General features: G+C 40.6%; 1 protein-coding gene across 3 annotated transcripts in view; it reads right to left on the bottom strand.

Moving 5' to 3' along the window:
* AMPH (amphiphysin) overlaps positions 1 to 16,924 on the bottom strand; it is a 167,585-nt gene that overhangs the window by 73,503 nt on the left and 77,158 nt on the right. The gene's annotated exons all lie outside the window — the stretch shown is intronic.

The raw sequence follows: 16,924 nt of genomic DNA, 5'->3' as shown, positions 1-16,924 counted from the left end.
GCTCTGAAATCTTAACTGTTTCCTTTGCAACTACATCAAAGGTATCTTTCTTTATCTATTATCAATATCCTTTGAGAATCCCAAAGATCATATGTAAGAATACTGACTGGGTGTACTTTAGCGGTGATTGTAACACAGTTCATGCTTCACACTTCAGTGGAGTATTTACAAAAATCTGTCATATTTCAGTGCCCTTAAGCGTATTTTAGATCCAAAAAGCTGTTCTTTAGGATGCTTTTCATATTCTGCAGAATTAGGAAAATCTTAAATGTATATTACTGCCTAATATCCTTTAAATAGTTCTTTTGAAGCTATTGTTTAAGAATATTAGCTTGCGCTCATATTTTCTCATGTATGTCTGAGCACTGCCTAAATGAAGCATCAGTTGTGTGTTCTGAGCTTTAATCATGTTTTTAATATGAAAGTTAGCTCCCAAGAGAGGTGCCTATCTGAACATTCGGGGGAGGGGGGATCTCAGCTGGTGTACACTGAAGTCAGTGGAACTATGACACTTCACACCCATTGAGGATCCGCCTTAGGTGCCTATAGTGCTCAGGTAAGGGGCACATAAATGGCTGGGATAAGTGTCTCTTGTGATTTTGTCAGATTAGATAAATACACAATTTAAATGTTTTAATACAAATTATTCTCACTGAAAAGGGTCACACACCTAGGAGCATTACATTCATTTAAAAAGGGAATAAATAAATGTACTGTTGGAGTGGGAGCCATGCAGATTAAAGTTTTCAGCAGAATTGGGCACTATGGGTGGCTACAAATGCACAATTTTCCATACTGCCTCTAGATTGAAACTGGTGGGGAAGTTGCCATCACAGTATCAAGGAGGAGTGGGAGCTATGGACCACACTACTTACCCAAGCCAGGGAGAGGAGGGGAGTTTGTCCTCTGCTTTTAGCAGAGAAAGAGGAGCTGTGCACTTCCTCCAATTTCACCCCACCACCACCAAGTCTCAACCCAGTTCTGGAAGGACAACCTGTCTAGTAAGAGGACAATTCAGTTCCCATTCATGGTTTCTTTGCAGAGACAGTTAGCATGGGTTCTAGTCCAATTGTAATAGTGGGAGTTTGGCTGTAGACACACATCTACTAGGAACCAGATTAAATCCACCGCCTTGTATTGCAAACAGATGGTTAGATGGTAAAGACTTTTGATCATTCATGAACTTGATGGATTTGACTCAGTGACAAACTGAAAGGTTCCATAGCCTTTACCAATCCTCTGAGCTATCCAAGTCCCATTTTAAGTACAATGTCTATGTACTGTTCAGAGGTAAACTACAGAATGGTATATGATGTGCTACCACTGTTGTGAAACAAGCAGCACGTAACAAAAGGTGCAGTAGTGACAAGTTATTCAGGAAATAGTTTTTGTGATGTTACCCTAAAATAATATGTGGAATTAGAATTGGAAACTATGTAATATTTTATGATCAATCAGTAAATGTCATGGAGTTGCCAGTGGCCACTGGACAGAGACATATGAAAAAAGGTCATATATTTGATCATATTGACAGTTAGCATTATCCTTCTATATGAAGAGTCAGAACTTACAATGTGCAGCGCTCTCAGTCTATGCTATTTTAGGGCTCAAGTCACTGAAGTATCTAAGCAACACAGAACTCCACCAGCAAATATTCTATAACACACAGCCAGTTCCAGCTTTCATCATCATCAATAGCAAAAGGCCCACAGACTTCAATGATAGGAGAATTAGGCCTTACTAGACAAAAAGGCAAATTTGCTTCAGAAATCCTCTGCCCTGTCAATCTTACAATGTAGCTATTGGTGAAGATATATATAATTTGATCAGCTAACAAACTGTTTTTTCACATATGGTAATCAATGAACTCCTCTTTTGTCCCTACCCTCTTTGGCATATTGTTTTTCAATTTTGACCACATCTCATATTTTTCCGCTCTATTCTTTGAATGCTCCCATAGTCTTGTCTTACAATTTTAAAGGGTTTTCTTTTCTATTCTTCCAGATTATGCTTATGGTGCTAGAAGCCCTGGGACACTGCAACACCTCACACCAGACATGAAACCACAATTTAAACAATGCACTTAAGGACGAAGTCTAGTGAAAGAAAAAAAAATACAACTACAGCGAAAGAAACCCCCCCACCCCAAATCTTATTGCTATAATGAATGTGCTATGACAGATATATGCCGAGGATTCCCCCTCCTTTCTGAGCCATCACACTAAAGCATTTGCTAGCTCTGAAATCATTGTTGCATGAATTTGCATTAAGACAATCAGTCTATCAACTTTGTTAATTGAGATATAGCTTCTTGAAGGCAAATGACTGCCATGTACCAGTCTGCTGCTGTACGCATCTGTAAAGAGTGCGCCTAAAAGAGACTTTAAAAACAAATCATGTCCTATTTATTCTCAGACACCGATGCCTATTTTATCCTTATCATTGTATACAATAAAAACATGACAGCAAACAAAGTAATAGTTTTAGAATACAGAAAAACAGGAAAAAAAAACTCAAAAAAGATATCAGAATCGTCACAATCCAGTAGTTTGATGTCAATGAGAATGTTACCATTAGGCCACACATTGTCAAAGTTAATATATATGTCCACAATAATCTCACAGGCAATCTCATTAGATTGCACATACTAGTGATATGGGATGCTCCACATACAAAATACTACCATTTGACCTATTCCGTACTAAAAAAAAACACCACAAAGCTCTACTGTGATGTCAAAAACAGTAACTTACAATAATTATCCAAAACACCATTTTTATAAAAATCCTTGGTCTTGTGGTCACATCACCCTTCTTCTTCTCTTTTATTCACCAACCCTGGTGTCCTATTTTATAAGCATCAATATCCTGTGGTCAACAAAGTCATGAGCACCTCAGGGCAGAGGTCAAGCACAGGCAAAATGTTGAGGGAGACCAGGAAAATTCTTGACTGTTTAAGGAGCCCCTAACGCTCCATAGCCATGGGGCTCCATGGTCCCTTAAACCATTAATCAGCCCTTTTAATGAAAAATATAAATATGGTACAGCAGGTAGGCATATTTTAATCATAGATTAAAACACTAAGGGCCAAATTCAGTCACTTGAGGGATAAAATTGGCATAAGACTCTGGAAACTTTTCTAGATGTGGAGGAAGAAAATTAGAAGTGGAGCTGCCAACAGACACATTAGGAACGCCTTTTTCCACCCCCACCCCCCCCCCATTTAGAATGTGAAAGTCACCTCTTCGTGAATTTAGGAAAATTCCTTCGTATCAGCTTATGGAATTGTTTCAAAGCATCATTGGTTCACACTGTCACTGAACAAGAAAGATAGGGACATGATTTTCTTAATCATTTCATTTACAAGATGCAGCTGCAGTGCAATTTATGCAGTGAGGCTGAAAGTATCATGTACTTTATTTCTGAAAGAAATAAATCACCTGAACTTGATGAGAGTCCAGAGCATTGTCTACCACCTGATTGCCACAGGTGCAGATTTGTTAAACTGAGAGACAGAATTACAAAAGGGTTAATCATTTATGTAATTCTAAGCCTAACAGAACATTGTCATTTCATAACTAAATATGTCTGGTACAACAGTTCAAATTAAAGCATTTCCTATATCAATTGGCTGACATGCTTTATTGAAATATGCAGTTATTAGTCTTAGCAAAAAAACCTAGGCTGTCATCAAGAGCTCTAATTTGCATACATTTTAGATAGGGATTGACATTCTTTAGAGACATCAAAGTACGAATTTAAAGAACTGTTAACACCAGGGAAAGCTTGAAAAAATATGAAGGGCCAAATCCTACCCATTGGTATGCACAGGTAAGTCAATGGGAGGTATGTGCGCATATCAAATGAAAAAAATTTACACCAACCCTGTTTTTAACATTATTTTCTATCTATCTAGGCTTGTGTATGGTTCCTATCACTGTGGTATCTGACTGCCTCCCCAAATTAGGAAGTGCACTCAATGACATATTCTTCTGTTTTTCTCTTATTTTTCTTTGGTGATGTAACTGTAAGAAGTCTAGGTTGAGAAAGGTAGGTTTTGAATGATAGAATCATGGAGTTTAAGGCCAGAAGGGACTACCAGATGATCCAGTCTGACCACCTGTGTACCACATGCCTCTGACACCACCCAGCACCTGCACACTGAACCCAGCAACTGAAATCAGAGCATTGGGAGATGAAACTATTGTGTGCTACAACAAGTCTTTAAACCACGATTTGAGGACTTCAAGAGCTCAGACATAGGTGAGAGGTTTTTCACAGGAGTGGGTGGGTGAGATTCTGTGGCCTGGTGGTGTGCAGGAGGTCAGACTAGATCATCATAATGGTCCCTTCTGACCTTAATATCTATGAATCTAAGCACACCTATGCCCAAGACCCACAACAGCAGGGAAATGATTAAGTGAGAGATACCCAGATGATCCTAGCAAGCAACCCACGCCCCAGGCTGGAGACAAAGGAAAAAAACTGGCTAAGTCACTGCCAATCTGATATAGGGGAAAATTCCTTCCTGATGCCACATATGGCAATCAGTTAGACCCTGAGCATGTGATCAAGAACGAGCCAGGCAATCAGCTGAGAGAATTCTCAGTACCACCTCAGAGTGCCAACTCACCCTGTCCAGTGTCCCCCCCATCTCCAGTTTGGTCCTTTCTGATGCTTCAAAGGAAGACAAAAAACAAAAACAAACCCACAACAGAATATGCAAGGGAAAAAATCCCCTTTGGACCTCTGCAGGCAAAGAGCTATGTAGTATAAGATTTTAGGAACATAAGATATAAACCGGAAGAGACCTGCCAGGGCTACTGAGCTCAGCACTCCTTCCCCACAGGCAACCCCAGCATACAATCATAAATTTGTCAAGCTCTCTCTTAAAACTAATTAAGTTGTTTGCCCCCACAACTCCTAGTAGGAGGCTGTTCCAGAACCTCACTCCTCTGATTAGAAACCTTCCTTTATTTATGGCCAGTTTGTATCCATTTGCTCTTGTGCCATCATCATCTTTTAGCTTAAATAGCTCTTCTTCCTCCTTGGTATTTACCCCCCCACCCCCCGATGTATTCGCACAAATCAATTGTAGCGCCCCCCCTCAGCCTTGATTTTACTAGGCTAAATAAAGCAAACTCTTTTAGTCTCCTCTCATAAAATAGGTTCTTCATTCCCCTGATAATCCTAGTAGATCTTCTTTGTACCTGTTCCACTTTGACTTCATCTTTCTTGAACATGGGTGACCAGAATTGTACACAGTATTCCAAATGAGATCTTATCAATACCTTGTTCAATGGCATTAATAGTTCTCTATCTGAACTGGAAATACCTCACACAATCCATCCCAGGATCACATTTGCTTTTTTGGTAACCACATCATATTAGTGAGTCATCGTGATCCTGTGATCAACTACCATACCCAAGTCTCTTTCCTCCTCTGTTGCTTTCAACTCACGAGCCCCCAGCTCATAGGAGACATTTTTATTTTTAAACCCTAGATGCACGACCTTGCACTTTGTACTATTAAAATTCATCACACGTCTGTTGCTCCAGATAGCAAAGCTATCCGGATCTTACTGTATAATATTCCAATCCTCCTCTCTATTGACGATGCCCCCCCTACCCCACATAGTACGATCAGTAAATTTCATCAGTGCAGTCCTACTTCTTTTGCCAAGGTCAGTAATAAAAATAATAATATAAATCCCAAGATCAATCTTGGAGGAACTCCACTAGTAACCTCCCTCCAGTACGCACATCACAACCTTTCAGCACAATCCATTTTCTCTCCATTTTAGCCAGTTCCTTTACTGTGTTACAATTCTTGTACTAATCCCTAACTTCTCTAACAACTAATAATTTCCTGTGTGGTCCCATGTCACCTGTTTTACTGAAGTCAAACTGATTAATTTGAGAACTTGTCTGAAATCAACAAGATGAAATTCAATAAAGACAAGTGAAAAGTACTACACTTAGGAAGGAAAAATCAAATCCAGAACTACACAATGGAGAACAACTGGCTAGGCAGTAGTACTGAAAAGGATTTGGAGGTTATAGTGGATAACAGATTGAATAGGTCAACAATGCGATTCACTTGTGAAAAGGTTAATGTCATTTTGGGTTGCATTAACAAGGGGATTGATTGTAAGACATGGGAGGTACTTGTCCCATTCTTCTCAGCACTGGTGAGAAGCTGGAGGCCTGTGTCCAATTCTGAGCACCGCACTTTAAGAAAGATATGGACAAATTGGAGAGAGTCCCAGGAAAGAGCAACAAATATGATAAAAAGTTTAGAAAACCTGATCAATGAGGAAAAGTTAAAAAACTGGGCATATTTAATCTTAAAAAAAAAGAAGACTGAGGGGTGGGGGATAACGGTCTTCAGATATGTTAAGGGTTGTGTGACAAGATGGCCGATATTCGTCTGGTGGGTCCTGCGCTTTTCTTGGCAGGGAGCTAAGATGCCACCCCTTACCCGGGTTCTTGGGGTGTCGATGGCCCTGCTAGTGGCCTAGGAAGGTGCTAAAGGAGGGAAGGGGTCTGGGTTTGCTCCTCACTCTGAGCCCCAGCCCCTCTCAATCCCTGCGGGTTCTTACCCTCTTCCCCCTTGGGTGGGGTACCTGAAGTCCTTACATGCTGGGGCAGGGTCCCCCTTACTTTGAGTCTCTGATTTTCCGAGTCTCACAGCACTCCTCCAAGCTCCAGTCCTTCCTCCTCCTCTGTCTGCCTGAAGCAGGGGGTTTTATTAGGTTCCTAACAGGGCCTTAATTGATTGCAGGTGCTCCAATTAACCTGCAGCCACCTTCCCTAGGCTACAGGGAACCTTAATTAGCTTTGAGCTTTGACATCAACTTTTCCATTTTCCTCCCTAGATTTAATTATTCTTTCCTTCAAAATGTCTTCTAAAGCCATGCATGCTATTGATATCAGACTAATGGGTCTGTAATTGCCCAGATCTGTTATTTCCCCTTTCTTAAACATAGGTGCAATGTTAGCTGTTCTCCAGTCATATAGTACCACCTCCGAATAGATAGATTTATTGATAATCCTTGCTACTAGACTAGGAATCTCATGCGCCAGTTCTTTCAGTGTCCCGGGTTGCAAATTATCCAGTTCATCCTCTCCCTTCCTGCTCCAACCTAATTTCAGTGCTTAAGCCTTTTTCTTCTACTTCAGGTCAGGTAATTTCTATTTCTATACATGCCTTTCAATTGTCAGGCCTGTCTTCATGGCCTGAGCTTTCATCCTTATTGTAACATGAGGCAAAGTATTCATTTAGTTTTTGGACCACAGATTATCTTTAATCTCCACCCGATTCATACTGCATAACAGCCCAACCTCATTCTTCTTCATTCTCTTTTTATTTCTATAACTAAGAAACCTCTTATTTATTTTAATTTCCTTGGCAAGATCTACTTCAGCTTGACTTGTAACAATTCTCACTTTATTCCTCCATTTTTGGATCTTTAAGATGTAGCTTTCTTTGCTGATCAATCTGTTTTCTCTTCCCCTATAGCCTCTTTGCTACTCCTCATAACCTTTTTGAGGTGGATATTCCTCCAGTTCAGTATAAAGCCCTTCCCTACATGTTTTTTCCCCTTGCTTGGGATGCAAATTGTAGGTAGTTTCTGTATCCTTGACTTAAAGAAATGCTAAGCCTCTTCCACATTTAAGTCCTTCACACTTTAGTTGACTTCTCAAACTAATTCCCTTTTTTCTCAAAGTTCACCCTTTTGAAATGAATAAAACCCATAGTTGTCAACCTGGTTTTGATTACCCAGCCATTTAATTTAAATGTAATCAACTCATGATCACTTGAGACAAGATTATTTGATGAAGAAAATTGTCAGCTATCACATTCAGGAATAACTGAGCCCTACCATTATTAATAGCATTTATCTTCCAGTTTATATCCAGGAAGTTATATTGTCCCATTATAACATAATTCCAAGTAGTATTTCTCTCTCAAATAACTTTAAAGAACTCTCTATCCATGTCAGAGTCTGAGCCTGGGGGACACTATAGAAGCACTTTTGCAATCCTTTCCCAAAGTCATTTAGACCTCAACAGATTCTGTTTTATACTATCACTTCTCATTTCTTTATAGTTTACCACATCGCTGACATACAACACTGCCCCACTACCTTCACTTCTATCCCTCTCAAGCAGTACATACCTGTCTATACCCATACTCCAGTCATGACTGCTATTCCACCATGTTTCTGTAATCCCTGTTTTAATGAGGAGAGCAGACACCCGCAGTAGAAGATGATCTTATAGCAGTGCTCAGTTCTTCTAAGCGTTACCTTCTCTCCCCCTACATCACCCCAGACTTTCCAGTCTTGATTTTTGTAAAACAAACCTACATGCAAAGTCTAATATTAAAGACGTGGCATTCACATTGCTTGCACTTCCCTTATCCATTATATCCCACTAATTAATTATCTCATAAGATTCTTATTTCTTTATTATATATGAATGGGAAAAGTGTGGTGCTTCACAGTGTAACAGTCTGTGATTAGTGTAATGAAAGAAGTGGCAAATTCGGGCATCTAGAAGACGGAATGAGCTGATACAGAGAGAGCCTTGTTCAAACACAAATATCTGGGATAATTAAGTAAAAACAAAACAAAACAAAACAAAACAAAAAAACTCCCTTGACAATGTAGAAAAGGCACAAATGCACTAGTACATCTTAGAATATGAAACAGGTTTTCCTTGATTTGTCCTGATAGAAGTTAACCACAGAAGTCAATTTTTTTTCACATCTTATGTTTACTGCTTACCATATATTGTTCCATTCAGGATATTCTACTCGTGGTATTTTTTGGTCTCTAACGTCTATATCTTTTTCCTGTTTTCTAATGGAGATTACTAGAGGTGTGAGCCTGCATTATTTATATACCTCAATCTTACACTGGAGTCAAAGGAAATGTTGAGTATGTGAGGAATGCAGGATCAGACTCTAAAGTGTGTGCCTGAATATATAGATCTGTACTTTCTATAACTGTACTTTGCCTCTGTCTGTATCTATACTTATATCCTACCTATATCTGTACCTATATGCATTTATGATCTATATCTAAATGCTGTGTGTTAGCGGACTTCTTAACAAATGTACTTTTTATGTTCATTTGATTTAATATGTTTTAAACATTGAGTAATTGGCCCATGTTGGGAGGCAGTGTTAAATCATTCCATATCCCCCAGGGTAGATCTGCTGGACGGCATTCCCTCCATTTGTCAAAGCCCAGATGTTGATGAAGTCTAGTGTCTCAGTGGGCAGATATTTGAAGGGTTCCTGAAGTAACATACAACAGTATGTTTGATAAACACTGAATGATAGTTTGACTTAAAAAATCACAGCAAGGTTTTGTCTTAGAGAAAGCAACTAACAAACAGTCATTTAAAAAGGCTGAGATATAACAGGTAAACACAACCAAGAAGTGTCAAGATGCAATCTAAACTAACCCTAATTTGATTAATTAAGCTTTCCATTTTAGATTTTGTCGGAGTGAACATCTAAAAAAAAAACCCACCCAAACCCAACCAACTACTGTCTCATGTGAATTGTGGAATTCATTAGAGAATAGACAGGTATCTCCTGAAAAAATAAACCTATGAAAGTACAGATTCTCCACCTTCCTGAGATCACGCCTAGTTGGAAACTAGTGGGACTGATATGGGATTTAATTGTACACTAGGTCACCTAGTAGTCCTGGTGAAATCCACAAACAGGGCGTGTGTTTTTGAGTATTCATAGCTCATCACTGTGCCCATCATGATCACGCATACATTTTAGGACAAAAGGATTCCCAGTGGCAAGCAGGAATGCATTCCTCCTCCTTCCCTGATGACTTGCAGTGTTTATTCCCATCCTCATTGGGCTTAGTGGTCAGCAGACATCTCAGCTGTGCCACAGGCTTGCTCCAGGGAAGGTGTCCATTAGGTGAACAGGCTCTGGGAGTAATGTTCACATGATCCTTACTGGAATGCAGGGGACTTTCACTGATCACCAGTTTTGAGATTAGGGAAAAAAAATCCCCACTGGAGACTAGATATTCTTTGGAGAGTCTAGCTTTCTGCAGAGTATCCACTGGGAATCACTTTTGGCATCAACTCTGTTTTAGGAAAGAAGGCTCCCTGAATGGAGATCTGTATTAACAGACAGAGGTACGGGAACCCTCATGTAATTACACATTTTTCTCACAAAATACTAAGTGTCAGGAGTTCTCTGCAGTTTTATGCTGAGATTTTCAAAACTGTAAGGGACTAATACCAGCTAATGGGAATTAGACTTCTAAATCACTCAGGCAGCTTTGAAAAATCTTGTTTATTGACTGGTCCCTTTTTCCATCCCAAGCCCAAGCACAGGAGTGAGTGCCAAGGGAAGGAGTGTGAAATGGGCTCTATACTCATCATGATGCAGTACAGATTAAAGATCCATATGTGGGGCACCAGGCATTCCCGCAAGAAAAAGGCTGCTGGAGAATTTCAGTTCAGATTGATTCCAGGTGACTAGGGTACATGTTGTGGTGCTCCTTCGCCTTCATACCTTTTAGTCTCTGACTGGTATTGAGAAAGGGGCCACAAGGACCCTTAGTTAGCTACCAAGTGATAGTTTGTTACTGTTCATTCTCTTAACAAAAAATGTGGGCTAAGAACCAGATTCACAGCTGGTGTAAATCAGTGTAGCTACATTGCCTTTTCATCAGATGAGGATCAGGCCCTAATACTTTCACCAAACGATTTGTTTATCGAGTGGATTTTCCTACCACAGGGTGGCAGCAACAACAAATGATAGCATAAAGCACGAGAATGGAAATTCGGAGCTAGATCCTCTGCTGGTGTAAATCATCGTAGCTCCAGTGTAGTCAATGAAACACCACCGAGTTACACTAACTGAGGATCTAACATTCCCCCTCACACACACCCCGGCCCCCAAGCCCAAAGAATAGACCAACTAGGGAGCTTTCAGGGATCCCATAGTATGTACACCAGGCAAGAACAGCAGCTGCCCCAACCTGTCCCTCATGTGCATAATGTGAATTCTGTAAGTCAACTAAAGGAGCAAGCTTTGCTCACTGCAGAAGAGCCTCTTGATTTTCTCATAATTTTATAAACCAGCACCCGGAACACTGGACATTCTACTTAATTTTTATCCAGGCAACATTTTATTTTATAACAGTGAGTGGTGGATAGGCTATTTTTTTTAATACCCTAATGAAATACCTATAACTTGCTTTTTGTTTTCCATCACAGAAATGGTCTCACATACTGATGGAGCAACTGAGCAATTAAAGATAAAGATGCACAGGAGACATTAAACAGAATATTGATCTGTTATGAATTATAATGCTGGCATTATTCTGATTAGAATACACTTAGCGACAAGGGAATCACTGTTTAACTTTGCATAATACTAGTCAGCAAGTAATAAATTCTTTCCAGGAGACTGGGATCAGAAAATAAAAATAAAGTGCAAGATGCACTTGCTTGAACAATAGAGCAGAGAGAAAATTTAGGCCCAAATCCTTCATCATGTTTATTAGTACAAACTCCCACTAGAATCAGTGATATTTTTGCCTGAGAGAGGAACATGCAAGATTTGACACTTGTTTTTTTTTACTTTAGGCTGAATTAAAAAGCTAGGCATGTTCACAATTAGCTTATGCAGAAAAGAAGAAATAAAGCTTCAGGAATTGCTATCTTTTAGTATACAGAAAATGTCTGTGTTCTATATGAACCTATTCACAGTACATGAATTCTATTTAATAGTGACAAGTTCCTTGCAAAGCAAAATAAAGCTAAGATATGAATATGTTTTATGTATTGTTTAAAATCCAAATCTCGTTGCTCTGTGCTAAGAGACCCTGGTTCAGTTCTGGTATCTGGCTTCTTCTGATTCACAGAACTTGGAAACTACGTAAAGGCAGCCTGCTCAGTGCCTGCCAAAAATGAAGTGACTCGTGTTAGCCTGTAGTGATTCATCTGGCCAATTCAACAGCTGGTTTGATAGGCCCAGAAGAGGATTCTATTCTGTAGTCCTCAGCCAAGAGGTGGATGGTGGTGGGTAAACCTGAAGGAATCCTCAGGAATACTAAGTCAGATGAAATTCCTCCATGGGAAAAAAAATTAAAAAGCTCAGTTCAAAGTGCGCTAGAAAGACCATACAGTTGACTTTTTTGTTCAGTGACAGCTCTGTTTTATCAAGGTGCACAAGGAGGTGACTAAACTTAAGCATGTGGTGATACTCAAGTGGTTAAGTATCTTGCTGGATCTGAACCTGAAGAAGAGCTCTGTGTAACTCGAAAGCTTGTCTCTCTCACCAACAGAAGTTGCTCCAATAAAAAGATACTACCTCACCCACCTTGCCTCTCTCATATCCTGGGATGACAGAGCTACAACACCATTGCATGCAAGAAATGGTATTGGCTAAAGATTAAATGGCCCATATGTAGATTTTGATGAATGTATGTATCGATGGCAATGAGGCTGCCTAGCAGATCTCAGTACGGGGGAGACAACTTCCTTTCCTGAGTTTGTCCGTGCTCCAAAGGACTGACTTTGATGCTTAATGAAAGGAAGATTATTTCTTCCATCTATTTTGGGAATGAACACTGTGACAGTTGTGAGAAGTGCTTCTCTGAGTTAAAACTAGTATACTGGAAGTCTTCTCTGAGAAGACCCAACTTCAGAAACTCATCTGATTGGAAATAGTAGCTATTGGGACATCTATTTTAATGGGTAGAAAGTATAGTGATACCTCTGGCAGGGGTCTGGGTAGTGCTGTATGGAGCAGAATGAGGTCCCAAGGCAGTTTTCTGTGAGCTTGTGAAAAAGGGTTGTTGCCCCCAAGGAAGCATTTAATGTTGGGATTCCTTTTCTTGAGCATGCTGATAACAGAGACTTGGCCTTTTTGCTTGGTATTCTGATACACCCACATTAAAGTCCTCCTGGCTGCTGGTGTGAGGAAGTGGGGTTCCTGAGAGAGGTGGAGGGTCAGGCAGGGAATCTCTGCCACCCCTTTCTACTTTAAATAGTACTCTGTAGCTTCTACCTCAGTGAATCACTATGTTCCAGCTGGTGGATGCTGTGCTCTGTCTCTGGTACCCATTTCCTGGATTGAAATGGGATCTAAATGAACCTTCCTCCATTATCCTCAGTTGGCCTCTGACCTAAAGATCGCTCTGCCTGGTTTGCTAATCAGTGAATCCCTTAAAAATGTCTGATTCTCCGCATTCACCAGTTGAGGGAGGGGAGAATTTACAATGGGACTGTGGTCTCTGCCCATGGATGTGATAGTGTGAGATGTGGAAGAAACAACAGATAATACTGGACAGGTCTCCTATGCACTCTGGATCACTGAAGCATGCCTGTGTCTGAGATCAGAATTCCCAATAGGCTCCAATAGTAATTGGATTTTTGTTTCTGGCTTTTGTGGCCATTTTCAGTTAATATTCATCTGAAATAAGACTTTGTACCAGATAATATTCTTCCTCATCCCAGGCCTTTGATTGACTTCCCTGGTACCACGTGTCTGTATTTATTATGAATCCAACATATTCCAGAAACCATATGACTCTGTGGTTAGATTCAACTCTCGCTGTACAGAGTTCTGATAGGAAAAATTATCCAGAAAAAGATAGAAGTGATTTTTCTTCTTCCTTAAGCCAGTATTAACACTAACACAATCCTGGAAGAAATGTTAGCATAGCTTGTGACAGCATGTGCAGGAGCTTAGAGTGTCATAACTGATCATAATTTTTTTTCCCAGAGGGTGGGGTGGTCTGTTGCCACCTGAGAGTTTTCATGCCCACAAAGGAAACTGAGGTGATGTCTTTCTGGAACTGGCTGCCTGTGAAGTGCCAGTGTATTGAGAAGGCCATTCTTTCAGTTAACCATCTTCCTTAGTTAGAACCACTGGGTCTTCGACCATCAGAGGAGATAGTGTAACTACTGAAGGTAAATGTGGCTATCTTGAATTTGGACTGATATGCACTGAGGAACGTTCTGGCCTTATAAAATGTGGGCTAAGGGTTAGAAGTAAATAAATGGTGGGCCAAAAAGAGATCCCTTGCTGCCTTGTTGTTCTTTCACATCTGGGTTTCTGCCCCTCTTCTCACTCCTTGGCCAGCTGCTTGGAGGAGGTGGAAGCATGGAAACAAAGTGGGCATTGGAGAATGGTGCTGTGTCCAGTGCTGTCCATCCATGATTTATGGGGAAAATGGATGGGTAGGAGGAGGATGGTATGACCATCAGAGGCATGGCTGCTAATGTAGGCTATAGGAACCCAGGCACAATCTTCCATCTGGCTTCACTGCTCTAACACAGATAGAGGCGGGGTGGTTGCTAGCCCCTATAGCCAGTTCTTTCCTGTTAGGGAATGGGGAGTGGGGGAAGATGACCCTGCCTGGATAAGTAGGGGTATGGACTGCATTCTGCTCACAGAACTCATCAAGATCCCCCAATGAGACACTTGATAAGGGAGGGAGAAAGTGAAACAGACCTTTCTTTTATTCTCTGGCATTTTTCAATTTAGCTCACTCGCTGAAGCCTGCAGGGGCATCAGTGGCTGCAAACACCCCAGAAGGGGAAGCAAAGCTGAAGGGACAATCTCCCCAGAATCTCCCCAGAATTCAAATGCAGCCCTAGGGCATAGCTGGGAATCAGATGGATGCATTATTGAGCCAAGTTGCTAGTCAGAGATTTTAAGTAAAGTTTGGAATTTCCCTTAAAATGTTCTCTGACTGGGAGGTTTGGTTGAGCTGCTTTGAAAGCTGAGAAATGCTACATTCATCAAAATGGGTGTTAATTCAGATGCACAATGATAATATTTTATATCTGAACTTTGTCAACTATTTCACTGTTGATCAAAGCAAGGACAAACCAAGAGGAGGCATATTATGAAGACCTATGCAAATGGACAGGCTTTTGTTTTTCCATAATCAAGCACTAGGAACCAAGCAGAGCCTATGGGTACATCTGAACCCCACTGAGGGGGAATGCAGCCCAAGGAGCCCAATCGAGCTCAGAGAGCATGCATGATCAGATTTTGCACATCTGCACTATCTACTCAAAATGGTGTCAATTTGGAACATCACATGGGCAGGGCTTATTTTGTGGGTGGAGTTTAGAAAAGGAACTGAGGGGGAAAGTATTAGCATTCAACCTCTTGCCCTATGTCATGGTTATGTCCTGATTTAGTGCTATCTAGATTCTGCTGTGCCCATGACTGCTCATTATTTACAGTCTGTCCACCAAAGACTGAGAAGATAAATAAAATTAGCATCATCAGCCTTGTTTGCCCACAGCAAGACTTCCAGCAGAAAAATACCACTACAGCAAATTCTTCAAAAACAAATTATCTTAGACAAAATTTTGTTGAAATAGGAGATTCCCCCCACTCCTTTCATCTTCCTTCTTATTTCTTCTTCTATTACTAGGATCATTTGGCTAAAAATTACATCTTACAGGAACTTTGTTTCTTAACAGGGCCTCATTCCTCCCACCTTTGCTCCACCAAAGAGAAAACATATACCTCTGCTTTTTGACATCACAATTAGTTGCCATGCAAATGGCACTGACATTACCAAGAAATGATTATGGCTTCCCACTCGACAATAAGCAGCTGCAGAAGAGGAAGTAGAAAAATGTCCCATGTTAATGTAAAGGTCCCTGTTAAAAATCTTAGAAAAGAGAAAAATACAAGATCCTTGCATGGCCCAACAGCTCCCAGGTCTGCTCTCTGCTTTGGGCCCAGTGGCTCACGGTATCTCCATCTCCCTCCAGGCCTCAGGAAGGTAGTGAAGAACCACCCTCCCAGAACAGTGACTGCTGCTGTCTCCCGTCCCTTGAGCCTTGGGATGGAGAAGTGAAGATCCACCTGGACAAGCAATTCCTGAATTGCTCCTGGGCCTCACGGAGTGGGGAGTGCAAATCCTTTACCTCAGTGGCTCTCTGCACCCCTCTCCATTAATTGCAAGGACACTGAGCAAGAGCCCAACTGGGGCTGGCCAGTCTGGAGCAAGTGAGGCGGGGGGAGGAATGGGCAGTGTCTGTATGGGAGATACACCAGTGAGTGGCATGGGTAGGGACTGATTCAGGGAGGGAATCACAAACACAGACAGTTTCACGCTCCCAAAGCCAATTCTCATGTGCCATACTAAAATGTGGAGGACCAACCCTGATGCTCCCCCAGTCCTAGTTACCTCTCCCATGAGTGAGTTTCTGGATTGTAAGAGAGGGTATGAACAACCAGAGGTGATGGAGATACAAATCGGTCCCTAACGGCTTCTCGTTTAAAGTGACCATTTCACCATGTTAGCTCTTTTCTAATGGGGCTGTTTTTATAGAAAACATCTTGATACAGGTGAACTTTTAAAAAAATAAATGTGTTATTTTCACTTACATGTGAAACATTTTAGATAAATAAAACAGATCTTTTGTATCCCAAGTACATTCAACAACAGATGGAGAAATAACTTCTTGGGTCTGAACTATTTGAATGTCTTTACATGTGAGCTAAACCGCAAGCAAAGGGAAGAACAGAAAGACTATGGTTAAACCTCTGGAGACCTGGATTCATACTTGTTTTACATAACAAATGAAATAATCTTGGTAGAATTCATCTAATTCTTAGTGGGTATTAATTCACACTAGAAAGGTGCCATGGAATTCAGTATAATTAGTCACCTCTGATCAGTACAGCAAGGAGTAATGGAGGTTAGAATTTAGAGTACATTGTAAGCAGAGTAGATAATAAGGTCTTTGGGACAGAGAGTATCTCATCATATGTGTACCTACAGTACCTAGCCCAATGAAGCTCCAATCTTGATTGGGGTGCCTGTGCGCTGTTGTGAAATAAATATTAACAATAATAATAATAATAATTATTATTATTATTATTATTATTATTA

Source organism: Natator depressus, chromosome 2 (genome assembly GCF_965152275.1).
Source record: "Natator depressus isolate rNatDep1 chromosome 2, rNatDep2.hap1, whole genome shotgun sequence".
Taxonomy (NCBI): domain Eukaryota; kingdom Metazoa; phylum Chordata; order Testudines; family Cheloniidae; genus Natator; species Natator depressus.
The sequence above is the reverse complement of the archived record's forward strand: the minus strand, read 5'-3'. Positions and strand labels throughout refer to the sequence as shown.